The sequence below is a fragment of the Pseudochaenichthys georgianus genome, chromosome 4 (assembly GCF_902827115.2).
Source record: "Pseudochaenichthys georgianus chromosome 4, fPseGeo1.2, whole genome shotgun sequence".
Taxonomy (NCBI): domain Eukaryota; kingdom Metazoa; phylum Chordata; class Actinopteri; order Perciformes; family Channichthyidae; genus Pseudochaenichthys; species Pseudochaenichthys georgianus.
In genome coordinates, this window is record NC_047506.1 from 32,627,251 (window position 1) to 32,643,125 (window position 15,875).

At 43.3% G+C, this 15,875-nt stretch overlaps 1 long non-coding RNA gene across 1 annotated transcript; it reads right to left on the reverse strand.

The window, feature by feature from the left end:
- Positions 1-3,873: 3,873 nt before the first annotated feature.
- On the reverse strand, positions 3,874-12,807 carry LOC139433720 (uncharacterized). Its single transcript, XR_011643113.1, has 2 exons — positions 12,109-12,807; positions 3,874-11,476 (listed from the first exon to the last, which is right to left on the reverse strand). It is a non-coding gene; the product is annotated as an uncharacterized lncRNA (long non-coding RNA).
- Between the last annotated feature and the right edge of the window lie 3,068 nt (positions 12,808-15,875).

Sequence of the window (15,875 nt, forward strand, 5' to 3'; positions counted from 1 at the left end):
AATTGTGTTTTAATTATGAAATTGCCTTGAAGTAAATCTTTAAAGATGTAAGCTGAATTTGAATTTGTGTTTGATGAATGAGATTAACTGAGGGATAAATGATAAAAGATCTTGTTTTTTTCAAGTAGTGACTGAAAATATTCTTAGACTAATGTTAATTGGTTATCAATGAATTGATAAAAGCGTGGATCTGTGAGGGAAATATTTTGTTTAAGTGTTTGTACCAAAAAGCATTTTGTGTTTCACATAGGTCTGCCATAACTTAGAGCAGGGGTTTAAAGGTTTAAAGGTTAAAGGGTTAAAGGTTCCGCTTTCCTGTTGGGGGACTGTGACTAACTGCCAGAGGACTTTAACAGACTGTCTTTGTCTCTGAATCCATGTGTTTTTGTGATTATCGATCAGAAGACGCGCGAAATAGAGGCCCCTCCCGGATTCTCCGGTAGATCGTCTGTGTTTTCTGTGTAATGCTTCAGTGAGTTGGAGGGTTTTCTCATAGCATGTTGTGTAAACGCTTTGAGCTCACTCACGGCCGTTGGCTCTCATTAAACTCAGTGTTTGATATAAAGCGGACTCCAGCCTCCATTTCTTCCATCAACATTGCTGAGCAGGAAGTTTCTCTCACAAAGAGTACATACAAAATAGTGGGAAAGTAGAAGGTCAATTATATAAATATAGAATAGAAAATATCAAGAAGATACTCAAATGATATCTAGAGTAAAACAGTTTAGTGCCTGATAGGAGGATGTGCTAATAAGGCTTTATTTAAAGAAATGTGCAGAATACGACAGTGTAATGGTGGAAGTATACACACATTGATAGATGTCTTGTAATGCACTGTTGAGGAACCTGTGACCCAAGTTGTTCATTCATTGCATAACTACACTGTTGTGTATATGATATGTCAATAAACCTTAGAAAATCTTGAAATCTTGAAAGGGATGTGCAAAATAGCAATTATATACAGTCTTTAATGAACTATTAGAGAATAACGAGTAATGAATATGCTTTAAACGGATCTGCAGATAAATATTTAGTCTTCTCAAGCACCAACTATCAAATATCTCGCCTGATTGTTGGCACTTGACAATCACCTTCACTGCATTTCATTCAGGTGTAACTAAAGTCTGATTTAAGGGTTGTTTATATTTCACATCATTAATCCAAATCTGTAAAGTAACTAAAATAAATGTAGTGGATTAAAAATACCAGGTTAACCTTAAAGAAAGCCCTCAGGATTATAAAAGACCCCATCACCCCAGCCACAAACGGTTCTGTCTGCTGCAGTCTGGCAGGCGGTACCACAGCATTCGGACTAAAACCACCAGACACAGAGACAGCTTCATCCCACAGGCTATACGATTATTAAACACCTGAATTTAGAAATAACATTCATCTGGCTGCTACTTAGAAATTATTTATCTAATATATCATATTCCAATCACTTGTATATAGACTCTTATTGCACTATTTCACTATTTTTTCTGTGCATCTGTTTTATTGCGTAGCACTGTTGGAGGAGCCTGTGACCTAAGGGGGGGAGGGGGGTAGGACACGTTCGATTCCTGTTTTGAATAGTGTGCCGTAGATGGGTTTCATTCCATTTCAAAGTCATTTTGGACGCTCTGTGTAAACGTCGCGCATCCAATCACAGAGGTTGAGGACTGATCACGGGGTTTGTCAAGCTAAGCACATGGTGTAGTCCCAAACGATAGCTGAGGATTCTGGGTAGTGTAGTGTCTTCTGCCGTCCAAAAACTCCGAAAATATATTTGTTTCTCCGAATCGAAGGGGGAAAATACAAAAGCATTGTACACAATTCAAACCAATCAATGTTGTGTAATTAACAAGGACAATTTGGTGTTTTTTAGTCGATGAGTAGTGCAGATATCACTGTAAAATCAATCGACAGTAAGGAGAATAGGCTACTTACTTCCGGGTGTAAAATTCTCCGTTATCCAATGGGAATGGACGCTCGTAATACAATACAGGGGACATGATCATTATCTTTTAAATAACGTTAACTGAAGGGAACAATCTATTTGACACAGCTGAAGCTCTGGCCTTCCTTAAAAACTAACTAATTTAATAAAAATAACAGTTGCATTACACACAATGCACGTTGTAGAAATGCGTGTGTGCACCACGACAAAGGAGCCTCATTCACTTTACATTGGGGTTGTTTGCGTGGTGCCGACACGCAAATGTAACAAAGTTTGTGACTCTACCACGCATTGTGGTGTTAAGGAGTCGTGGTGGAGTCACGCATTCTGGTGAGATCAGGTTGGACACAGTATATACCCCGGAGGTACAGTAAGCATAAGTGTCCGTGCAGAACAATACCCCCAACCTGTAGTTCCATGAGTGAATTATGTATTAATAAGTGATCACTACATAAGCCCCCCCAGAATTCAAACATGGCACAATCCTCGCGTCCGGGAGGAAGCACCACAGGGGCCGAGGAGGGTGGGGTTGCAGGAGAGGCCTGGGCCATGGAACGGGCCCGTCGTAAGGGGGCCACAGGGGGGGCCTCAGTAGGCGTTGAGGCGAACGAAGAACACATCCGCCAGCCGTAGAAAGCTGGGTCGTTGAGCCGCGACGTGGGGATGGGCATGAATATCCCGGTGGTCCCCAGCAGGGAGGAGCGCAGCCCGGCTGCAGGCAACGCGCAGCCCGGCCGCAGGCAACGCGCAGCCCGGCCGCAGGCAACGCGCAGCGGCGGCGGGCACGAAGTCCTTGGGAGGAATGAGCGGTATCCCCTGGAGGTAAGAGCAGTCTCCCCGGGAGGAAGGAGCCGTGGACAGAGGAGAGGCCCGACAGGGTCCCGAAGCGCGCCACCCAGGCGCTGATGAAAGCGAGGGCGACGTCCGATACTGTCAAGGCGAACCGTGAGCCGCGGTTAGAGGAGAGGCCAGGCAGGGTCCAGTAGTGCGCCACCCAGGCGCCGATGAAAGCGAGGGCGACGTCCGAAGCCGCTGCCGAGGCGAGGGAAGAGGCCAGACAGGGTCCCGGAGCACCCCACCCATGGGCAGATGAAAGCATGGGCGACGTCTGAAACTGTCGAGGCGAGACGGGGTCCAGAAGTGCGCCACCCAGGCTCCGATGAAAACGCGGGCGACGTCCGGAACCGCCATCGCGGTGGTGAAAAAGCGAGAGTATCCACACAAGGTCAACCGGCTGGTCGAACCTCCTCTCAGGCACCGGAAAAAGCTCAAAAGGGTCGTCCTGTCCACTATCAAAAACAGGTAGGTGAAATTGTGTGAGGATCCACACGAGGTCAACCAGGCTTGGTCGAACCTCCTCTCCGGCACCACCAAAAAAAACGTTAACAGTCAGATGTTAACACATGGAAGCAGCCAGCCGTTAGCTGCTAGCCGTTAGTTGTCAGTCGTCGTTAGCTGTTAGCCGTTGTTAGCCGTTAGCTGTCGTTGTTAGCCGTTAGCTGTCGTTTATGTTTATGTATATTAAGTAGGGCTGTCAGTCGATTAAAATATTTAATCGCGATTAATCGCATGATTGTCCATAGTTAATCGCGATTAATCGCAAATTAATCGCACATTTTTTATCTGTTCTAAATGTACCTTAGAGGAATATTTTTCAAGTTTTTAATACTCTTATCAACATATGAGTGGACAAATATGCTGTATGCTAATGTTTATTATCATTTGAACAATGACAAATAATTCTCATGAATATTAAACACAACAACCTTTGAACATTACAAATATTCGCCTCAATTCAACCTGGAACTTCTCTCATACAATAATACAATACAAATGGTGTGTGTGTGTGTGTTGTTATGGAAATCTAGGGCCCAACACAGCTGGAGAGTACAAGTCAAATGATCATAACAAATAAATGGTGAATCGAGAAAAGCTGTCTTTTGGTTATTTATTTGAAGCTTCAAATACACGATATAATGATTGAATAATGTCACAAGTCGCACAGAGTATAAGATAGTCTGCGCGAGAGTGCGCAGAACAATGGAAAAGCAAAGGTTATATAGAAAAGGAGTGGGAAAGAGAACAATCTGGGTTCACACAGTCAGATTGTTGATGAGACACCCAGTGGCCTTGAGTAGATAGCATAACGGTTCTCAGAGCAGGGAAGTTCGTGATGTGTCTGACTGTGTATGAGTCTCCCAGTCTGCTGAAACAGCTGTGGCCTTGCAGAGACTGGGAAACTCATAAGAGAATATAATAGAATAATAATGGTAAAAGCACAACAAGAGGAAATAAGAAGCATTTGGTTTAAACATATGAAAGACATAATAAGGATAATAATAAGGATGATAATAATAAAAATGCCCACTACATTCCCCCCTTTTGATCATACTTGATCAATAGAAAAAAACAAATGATAGGATAGACTGATATAACACATCAATGAATACACTCCATCGCTGGTTTAAGTAAACACATCACAAATATATCATAGAAAACTGGCTGTTTTTGTGGAGGACAGACTCCAATATAATGTAAGCATAAGAGAATAAGAGAAGAGGGTACGCATGATTATATTGTAGTGTCGGAACCAGACTCTTCTGATTCTAGCTGGTCTATCTCACTGTGGCGCAAAGGATTGTCTTGTAATGGAATAGTAGTATACTGAACGAAAGCTGAGGACACCATGCTGGAAACGCACTTCTTCAGTATTGGGATAATCAAACAGGTACAACTGATTAATAGGCCAAAAATGATCGCCAGGGGTGTAACTATACTAGCCAGCCATGCTTTCCACCCGCCTGATGTAAGCCAGGCCCACCAGTCCCAGCCCCCTGCGTTGGATATGTCATCAGCTTTCATGTCAGCTAACAGGTTGTTAAGATGCAGCACGGTGTCAGTGATGTTCTTGGTGGCGTCGGGAATGTAAGTGCAACAGGAGTCACCGATCACATGACACAGGCCACCCTTTGAGGCGAACAAAAGGTCAAGAGCGAATTGATGCTGCATGAGCATGTTCCTAGAGGCTATTATGAATGGGGTCAATGCCTGGAAGCCTTGAGTCGTCTCATAAGTCAGATTCTCTAGCCGGACGTGTAAGGTATCTATTTTATGGGCATTGTTTACTGTACCCCACCATGGGAACAGGCCACCCATGAATTTAGCTCCAGCGGACGTCATATCTCTTTTTACCTTGTGGTGGTCGGGGTGTTGGAACTCTGGGTAATGATGTGTCGTGTGCATTAAGGACGTGAGTACAGTGACTGCTGGATTCAAATCCACTAGAGTGCATGTCCCTATCCAAAGGGGAGCCAGAACTTGATAGAGCTTGTTGCCGCACAACCAAACGTAATCTTCTGGCGCGCTAAACCCAGAATCACTGGGCCACGCCAGTTGGAGGGAAATATGTTTAACATCAGGGAATGCTACGTTAGAAAGGATTCTCTCAGGGGCACCAGATATGTGACAATACGAGATTTTGTGAGCACCGTCACCGCATGTGTTCCGTAGGATGCGAGTACAACCAGTAGTAGTGCCTAGGAAAAAATAATGTGGTGTAAGAGACGTTTTGTGGTAAACTCTCTGGATGCAGAGGCTGTGTTTCATCCCTCTCAAATGACTAGGGTGCACATGGCTGACGGGTTGGTACTTTGCGTATGTGGTGTCAAGCGTGGATGCACGCAAAGAGGAGTCAGACCGATTACTGCATGGTGGGGGAAGCTGCCTAGCATAACGCCACCCGGTTACGCTGTCTTCATCCTTGATGGGCTTTGTCAGAGCCATAAACGCGCAGAGGTGTTCAACCTGGGTCAGAGAGCGCGGACGAACTGGCACGGACACTGATGAGTCCTGGGGGAAAAGGGTGCATGCATAACATGACCCATTTTGTCCTGCGGCCTGCAAGAATGATCTCAGAGTGTGCCACCAGACGTTACCGGTGATCCCACTACTGGTCTGACCCACATCAATGTTGCTATGGTCGCCTATGTATAGATTAAATGTAGATGTACCTATGGATGTCAACAGTGGCGTCAAAGGTTGCTTACGCTTTTCCGGGTCTGAGTTTTGGGCGTGATGTCTATGTAAAATGTGCCACACGGGTCGGCGCCGGATACATACAGACAGACAACAAAATAAAATAAATGTGGTTCGCCCTGCTTTCCCCATGTACCTCTTAGATACCTCGATTTTGGCTGACATGCTGTGTGCTGAAATGGATACATAAAATATAGGACTAGTCCTAACACAACTATCATGGCAAGTATGCAGAGGAACCATTCTATGATTGTCCAGGCTCTCCAGTAGCATTCACATTGCTCACGGTTGCGTTGTCGTCTCTCCAGGCGAGCCCTCATCACGAGGGGGAAATGTTCCATGGAGTGTGTGTGTGTATTCTCTCGGTCGATTTCGTGACCCGGACCGTCAGACTTCGCACACTGATAACACAAACGAGGAACCAGAGAGCATATGGAACCGCTCAGCTGGCACTCGCTCGTGACACCTTGTGTGTAGTGTGTTTTGGTGTATGTAGTGCAAGTGTGGTGCTGGTGGTGACTAGGACACGTCACTTGCTGTCATCTGTTGGTGACTCGGACACGTCACTTGTTGTCATCTGTTGGTGACTTGGACACGTCACTTGTTGTCATCTGTTGGTGACTTGGACATGTCACTTGTTGTCATCTGTTGGTGACTTGGATATGTCACTTGTTGTCATCTGTTTCTATCGTTTCTCCTTTCCTGTGACCACGACCTTGCAGTGGCTGGCGTGGACCCATGTAGCTCTCTCGGCGACCTTGACCGCTGTCTGGGTGACGAGAAGCACCTGGTAGGGACCTTGCCAACGATTGGATTTCCAGCTCTTTCTCCGGAAATCCTTGACCAGCACGAAGTCGCCCGGTTGAAGGCGGTGAAGCGGACCAGTGGCAGTCGCTAAAGTGGATGATAGGTTAACACAATATGACAACATAGCATCCTCACACAAAGTTGTGGAGGGAAGAGGACATCCTGGAGCCTTGAGTCTGTGGAGGAGCCCCAAAAAGGATTTCAAATGGGCTGAGTTGACTCCGTGTTCTTTTCCGCATCCTCATGTACATCAGCACAATGGGCAGAGCTTGTGTCCATGACAGACCTGTGTCTGCACAGCATTTTGCTAGTTTGTAATTTTGCATAATGCATAATGCATAATGCAGATTAGCATGCTTCACAGTGCTTTTGGGCTGTTACTGTGAACCCCCTTGTGAACCACTCCTGATTTATAGACTCTAACATCCCCCCTTTTGACACATGATCCCACCCATGTGTCAACTTAGCGAAATGAGGGAAAAAATGTCTGGGAAGACATGGATTGGAATTTGGGCCAACCCAAAAACAGCCCCAGCAGCCTTCCATTGAGCCTTCTCAACTGGCGTAGCTAGCTGCTGCATGGAAGTCAGTGATGACATTTTGTCAGTAAAGGAGGAGACAGGGATTTTAACAAATGAGTGTGCGTGAGGTGCGAGAGGAATCAGGCCTTTGCGGCTGAGTCAGCAGACGCATTTCCTAGGGAAACTGGGTCTGTACTGCTTGCGTGTGCGGCACATTTACAGACTGCAACCTCAGATGGGAGCAGAATGGCGTCTAGTAAGCCTGCAACCAGCACATGGTTAAGTACTGGTTTGCCATCAGATTTAAGAAATTGTCTACACTTCCAAATAGCCCCAAAATCGTGTACTACCCCGAAAGCATATCGTGAGTCAGTGTAAATAGTCACGGTTTTGCCTTCTGCAAACGTGCAGGCTTCAGTTAGTGCGATGAGCTCTGCTGCCTGTGCTGAGAGGTGGCATGGAAGCGGTCCAGAACGGAGAACAGCAGAATCTGAAACAACAGGAAAAAAAACAAAAAAAAAACAAACAAATAAATTAGTGCCCCCTTGGTCGCGAGAGGCAGACCCATCAACATACAAAATGAGGTCAGCGTTGGTCAGAGGAACGTCTTTTAAGTCCAAACAATAAAAACCTGTCTGTCTTTAAGTCCGGTCTAGGTGTGCACACAATGGAAATTACGTCAACTGTCTTCAGGCAATATTCAAACTAAATGAAGTCTCTCCTTTTGAAACATCATGTGTTGAAATAAACACCTGCAGTTCAAAAAAATAAAAAAAATAAAAAATGAATTGCCTAATATTTTTGTTGTGGAATCAATTAATTTCTTTCTTTAAAGGCAAAAACATGAAAAAGCTAAGAGAAAAACCCTATTGAATACAATATTATTTGGAGCAACTTAATTTATAAATAGTTGTCAACTTAAAAACATGTGTTCATGTTCAACATGTGGTAATTAAGTACATACAATTTAAGATTATATTTAAATAATACGGTAAAACAAGTTGGAACTTTGGAGTAATCAACTTAAAAACTTGTGTTTATGCTACCAATTATTAAGTGAGTGGTAATTGAAAACACCTCTGATTGTAGAGGAAAAGCCTTCTCCCCTAACCCAAATAACTTTGTTGCTTTAACAACATTTCAATAGAAGTTGTCTTAACTCAATAACCATCGATGCAACCTATTGCCTTGATTTTCTTTGTTAAGCCAAGGCATTTGTTGTTAGAGTGTACGTAGACTGGGCCTCCCATATAACCTGGCTGAGCCGATATAAAAACCAATCAGCAAATAACTTTTCAATACATTATTGATTACTATTTTTGAGGTACTTTTAGGTTGGAAGTGAACATAAGTCATAGGTACATGGTGTACTTTTCCTTCACTACATGTATGTAATACCTTTAGTTACTTCACAGATGTGGATGAATGATGTGAAATATAATCAAGTGTTGAATCAGACTTTAGTTCCACCTGGAGTAAATCCACAAGCTACTCTGCAGAATAAAAAGCCATTCAAAGTAGCTGCACCTTCACCAGCTTTGAGAACACTTTCATGATCAATCATTATAAAACATATCATATATATTATTCTGAAATGGACCAATCTGCACAACGACTACTTTTACTGTCTTTACTTTCACTATATTTTTATAATACTTTTCTACTTTTACTTGAAGAACATTTTGAATGCAGGACTTTTACTGTAACACTCTGGTATTTCTACTTTTACTCAAGTACAAGATCTGAGTACTTATTCCTTTACTCAAGTACAATATCTGAGTACTTCTAATTTCACTACAATATCTGAGTACTTATTCCACTTCTGGTAGTGTATTAGTCTGAATTGTAGCTACAAAATCACACAGAGCTGCATAAAAATAGAATAATATGTACACGTGTGTACAATGATTTGTAGGTAATTTTGACTACTCAAGACACCTCACTTATACATCTTCAAAGTATTGGCTTTCAGAATATTAAACTTGTTTCGGCAAATTCAGATGATAAATACAACTTTGAAGCTTGTAACGGCATAATTACAAGCAGAGAACGGACTAATGTAACGTCACAGCAAGCATAACAACAGCCGTGTGTTATGAACACATACGCAAGAATGACATCATCTGTTGCTTAGTGACTTTTTTAACATTTAGTCTTAACACAAACGTGTGAATGTGTAAGGTTTACCATTATATTCAAATGTGAACAAAAATTGACTGTCTTTGTGTACCGGAACACTGAAAAATGCATTTGAGACATCTATGGCAGTAAATATGTTGCAGAGGCTGGAACTTTTGGAGTAATCAGATAAGAATTCCGGACGAGCGTGCATGCACAGCTGCATTTACATCGTAAATCCTGGACAAATCTCCACTCGTCAGGAGGTTTGTCTCTGATCTTTTTGACAGGAAACACTGGAATCGTTACACGGAATAATGACCCCTTGTTTAAGCAGAGAGGTAAACACTGGCCATCAACAGCTTCACGTTTCAATGGGTACGGTACGTGAACGTGGACATTAACCCTACGTCATATCTGTGAGCTGCCCAGAGTGAGTATGGCACATCTGAAAGCGCGGCAGGAAGCTCAGAGATATGAGAATTACCTTATCCTCAACCAACAGCAATGTGCGCAGAACGGCTACGTTCGTGCACATTTTCCTTTGATACACGTCACGTGACATAGAGTACATGACATATTCTGTGTGTGTAGGTGCCCAATCAGTGACTGACTCCCAATCTTTAACGATTGGACCCAAATCCCTCCATCTATCAGTGGGGCCCCTGGCTAGTGAAATGTGTGGACCGCCCCTGGGATTTGACACAGCTGGTTGTGTCTTGTGTGTGTGTGAGTCTTAACAGAGATAGCGCTACCCAGCGAATTCCAATACATTTTTAAATATGAGCTCATCATTCACACATTCTAACAGTAAAACTCTCATCATAGCATTTACACGGATCTTTCAACCCCGTTAGCAGTACAATGCAAAATGAGAAGTTTCCACACAGCAGGTGGAAAACCACGTTGACCAGTCAAACGCAACAACTCCTGAAAATCAGGATATGTCAGCAGCCCATTGATACACATTCACCAGTTCTTTATCATCAAATGACACTTTTTGAACCATCGTAGGAGATGGCTGTCGGACTTTAAGACCCTCATTTGTGGAAAAATGAGGTCCAAGCCGAACCGGAGAACCAGATCTCTGCCCAGTAAATGTATTGGGCAGGCAGATGATAAAATAACTGTTTTTTACTGATGTCGGAAATGGATTACTGTCAACACCGTTATCTCCACTCTGAAGTGGTACAGAAACTTCTCCTTTTCATAAACCCAGCATATGAATAAATCTATCACTACATTTGCATTCAGGCAAATCTACCCTTTTTTTTACCACAGAATGTGTAGCCCCAGAATCAACCAAAAATGTGTGGGACATTTCTTAACGCAAACATTCACTGTCATATTTCAAATATGTACCCTTTTTAATTACAGACATGTCCTCTAATTCTTCTAATTTCTCAATAGCATGTATGATGCGTGTGTGTGTGTGTCACTTCCCTGGTTAGATGCTGCTTGGCATGGGGTCCGTCTCCCCCGACCGAATTCCTTCCTCCTCCACTCCCTCCCTCGACTGTTAGTTTGAAGAATTGTCTTTGTTGTGGTCCGATTTATCCGATCAAAAGTTCTTTTTCTTCTTCTCGTGTGGGCATTCAGCGAACCGATGACCCGTCTGTCCGCAGTTAAAACAGCGATTGTAGTTATTGCTCCGGCCTCGGAAACCCCCTTGTCTGCCCCGGCCATCACTTTGGGTCCAGGTGGTTGTAATAGCCTGGACCATGGTCAGCTGGCCAGGGAAAGCAGGGCATGTAGTTATTCCTTTTTGGAGGTGTTCTTTTCTGTTCAGCTTTCTTCGCGTCTCTTTTCTTTTTCTCTCTCTTGTCATGGATCTTTTTCAGTCCTGCTTCTTCTTCTTCATTTTCTTTTCTCTGTCTCTCTTCGTCTCTGCTCCCTGTCTGTGTGTCTTGCTGCGCAGCTGCTCCAGCGGCGGCTGGTATGTTGACCTCTGGTCCAGCAGCAGCAGCAGCCCCTCCAGGAGCCTCCACAGCAGGTAGCAGACGGGGGGAGGAAGGGGGGAATGGGGAACTTAGGTGAGGGACAGGGTCCCGCACGCCTGAAACCCAGAGGATAAAGGGAAGCATGTGATTTATATTGTGGAGGAAACACAAAACACTTTTTATCTTTCTTTTCAGTCTTATCCTCAGCCTGTATCTTTTTTATTGCCGCGGCCAATTGCCTTTCACGGCACTCTGCTTCATCCTCCCAGTATTTTAAACACTTTCTATGAGTGTCCAGTCTCTCTAAATCTTTTACTTTAATTGTACTCTTCTTCTTCATTCCATCTTCACACTCTTGTAATTTATCCCTTAGGTTTTTGATTTTTAATTTACTCAAAGAACCTCCCTTAGGAAATCCGAACATTTCCGTCCATATATTTAATTTAGCCAGACTTTCTTCACCATATTTTGCTCACATGACATCAACTATCGGACCCTCAGGAGGCTGTACATACCCCCTCCCCTGCTTTGCCCCCATAGCAAAGTCTTTTAAAGTGTCACCAAAACACTCCGTGTCACCAAAACACTATTAAAGTGTCACCAAAACACTCCGTGTCACCAAAACACTATTTTTCATCCGTCGATGCTAGATATGCCAAATATCTCTGTTTTCGAGCAGTCCCTCTCCTGATGTCATGGAGTTTTAATTACGTTTAACTTTAAACAATTTAGACTTTGCACATCTCACCGAGTATTGAAAGCCCTTTGAGTTCGTTGGATCTCGTGAAGTCAATCGGTTCCACCCCTCGCGCTGGTCCCCTCGTCCTGTACGTTTTATGTCGGGGTAGAGGAGGATCCAAGATCCCGGAGCAACCCACCAGCGTCCAGAGGTTTCCCCGATCAAGCATACAGAGATCCTGCCGACAACGCCATTTGTTATGGAAATCTAGGGCCCAACACAGCTGGAGAGTACAAGTCAAATGATCATAACAAATAAATGGTGAATCGAGAAAAGCTGTCTTTTGGTTATTTATTTGAAGCTTCAAATACACGATATAATGATTGAATAATGTCACAAGTCGCACAGAGTATAAGATAGTCTGCGCGAGAGTGCGCAGAACAATGGAAAAGCAAAGGTTATATAGAAAAGGAGTGGGAAAGAGAACAATCTGGGTTCACACAGTCAGATTGTTGATGAGACACCCAGTGGCCTTGAGTAGATAGCATAACGGTTCTCAGAGCAGGGAAGTTCGTGATGTGTCTGACTGTGTATGAGTCTCCCAGTCTGCTGAAACAGCTGTGGCCTTGCAGAGACTGGGAAACTCATAAGAGAATATAATAGAATAATAATGGTAAAAGCACAACAAGAGGAAATAAGAAGCATTTGGTTTAAACATATGAAAGACATAATAAGGATAATAATAAGGATGATAATAATAAAAATTCCCACTACAGTGTGTGTGTGTGTGTGTGTGTGTGTGTGTGTGTGTGTGTGTGTGTGTGTGTGTGTGTGTTGGATCGTTGGAGCCATGTGCAACTCAAGGCATATGCTCGAACGGGAGCTGCCTGGACGCTGCAATCATGTTGCGCACTATCCGTGCTAAGTGTGCTGACTTTTCGTACAATGTCCCACTGTCTGGCTTCCTGCATAAAGTCAAGTGCTCGGCGCAGTTGTGGCGAAATCTCGCTCCTCTGTTTTCATTTAAACAGCTCCTTATATCCGTTAGCGCAGCTAGCTAGCACCAGATGCTAACAACAACAATGCACGAAAGGTCTCTCTCGCTCGCTCGGGCCACACATACACACACCCTCCCGGTCCTCCCAATAGCCAGTCGGTGCCTGCCGGTGAGCGTGGAAGTGTGATCTGCCACAAGCGGGCGGCAGGAGCGGGGCTGTCAGGATCAGCTTGTAGATGGTATTTTAAACTCGATGCGCTCTGAAACTATGGGGCGGCCGAGGAAAAAAAATACACATGCGTTAATCGCGTTAAAATAATTAGTGGCGTTATTTTTTTTTTGCGTTAACGCGTTATTAACGCGTTAACTTGACAGCCCTAATATTAAGGATCCCCATTAGCTTTTGCTCTTGACAAAAGCTACTCTTCCTGGGGTCCAACACTTAAAACAATACAACAATAATACAACAACATTCAAGACATAATTCCTGACATCATTAACAACATCACCAATATCATCAACAATTTCCAACATCATCAACAATCTCATCCACTTTCAATATCAATCTCAGCCAAGGATGAGTGCACAAGACACCCACCAGTACAAAGCATGAGATCAATTAGGGTTCACAGCTCACAAGGGTAAATGGTCATTAGTAGATGGCCCTTCAATCTCTTCTTGAAAGAGGCTCTGGACTCTATTTCAGCAAGGTAGTTTGGCAATGAGTTCCATTCCTTTATAGCTCTATAAGTCGCTGAAGATTTCAGAAGATTTGTCCTGGGTTAAGGTGCCAGTAGATGGCCTGATGTAGCTTGTCTAGTCTTATGGTCATGCTCGTCTCTTGTGTAAACTATTTGATCATAAAAATACAGTGGTCTTTTGCTAAATTGGACATTTTTTAGAAAAGTGATAACACGAGATTGCAGACGTTTCTCAACCGGAAGCCATGATAGGTTTCTATGCATAACTCCAATATGAGTGCGCTTCGAACAGTGGAGAGCTAGTCTGGCAGCCTTGTTTTGAGCTATTTGTAATTTCTGTATATGTGTTTCTGCTGCTGATGACCATATGACCAGACAGTACTCAAGATGTGACAAAACCAGAGACTGAATGACATGTTTAAAAGTGATTGGTGTTACATATTTTGCAAATTTTCTCATCACAGCTATGCTCCTTCACATTTTAGTTACGATACTGTCTATTTGCTTTGTCCACCGTAAACCAGAATCAAGAACAATGCCAAGCAACTTAGTCTCGTTTACCTGTTCCACTGGCGGAGTGACCAGCCAGTGTCAGGCTTAATTGAGGATTGCTGCTTAACATATGTCTGGATCCGAACACCATTGCTTTTGTTTTTGCAATGTTGAGTACCAGTTTGTTATTGTTGACCCAGTCTGATATGGTTTTAATCTCTATTTTAAGTAGATTGTTTAACTCACTGCATGTTGATGCTGAACTGTACATTGTGGAATCATCAGCATACATTATTACACTGGACTTATTTAATACGTAAGGAAGGTCATTTGTGAATATAGAATACAACAAAGGTCCGAGCGAACTCCCCTGTGGGACCCCACACTGCAACACCTTACTTTCAGAAATGCTCCCATTGAAAAAGACTCGCTGCCTTCTCCTGTAGCTCTCCATCCAACACATAGCAACAGAACCAAAGCCATAGCATTTGAGTTTGTTCAGCAGCAGACTATGATCGATTACATCGAAAACTGCGCTAAAGTCTAACATGACAGACAGCTCCTACAAGCCTCCTATCATCCATGCTCTTTAACCAGTCGTCGGTCATTTGTGCAAGTGCTGTACTTGTAGAGTGACCATCTCTATCGGCATGTTGGTAGTTCGTTGCCAGATTGTTACTTGAAAAGTAGTATTGAATTTGGGTGTATACTATTTTTTCTATTAATTTACTTAACACTGGGAGGAGACTTATAGGTCGACTATTGGAACCAGCAAAGGATTTTCTTTTATCCTTGGGTAATGGGATGACCTTGGCTTCCTTCCAGATCTCGGGGCACACGCCTTGCTCTAAACTTTTATTAAAAATGTGACTCAATGACTTGGATATGTATTTGGCCATAATTTTGAGCAGTTTACCATCCAAGTTGTCAATCCCAGGAGATTTATCATAGGACATGCACTGCTTTTCCCTCGTGATACGATCTTTAATGATGTGATGTGACACTGTGTCCTCGATTGCACCCATGGCATTCCTCAGCTTGTCTACTGTCAGAGAATATTTTAATCCGATCTCTTTGTGTCTAGAGATTCTCAGCTTTTCTGTGAATCTGTTATTACAAAGATATGTTTTTTCGTTAAGTCGCCTATGCTCTTGCCTGTAACTTGAGGAGGACACAGGTCAAGAGGTCCTCTGCCTTCCTGTGGGGAAGTTTGGCATCATGAGAGTTTGCAATACAATCGGCTCTTTGTTCCAATGTCTGGTAATGATTAAGGATAGGCGGGCTTTGTAGGCCCCTCCTTTTAGATATACAGACCCATGTTTTGACTCTTTGTCTGCAGAGATTGCTAGGTGGCCTCACATGCAAGTGTGATAATACTCTGTGACCTCTCCGGCCGTATTCTACTCTCAATAAATATCAGTGTTTGACATCAGAACTCCTGCTCGTCCTGTGTCTCCTTCATGAGTCGGTGACTCCCAAAGCATTGCTACACAGAAGTTTCCTCCACATCTACTTTATTTGTAAAATAATCATTAAAATGATTTGCAATATCTGCTGGCTTGGTAATGAATTTACCCTCGGTTTCTATAAAGGAAGGATGCATGTTTGAGTTCCTCCCCATTATGTTATTCAATATTTTCCATAAT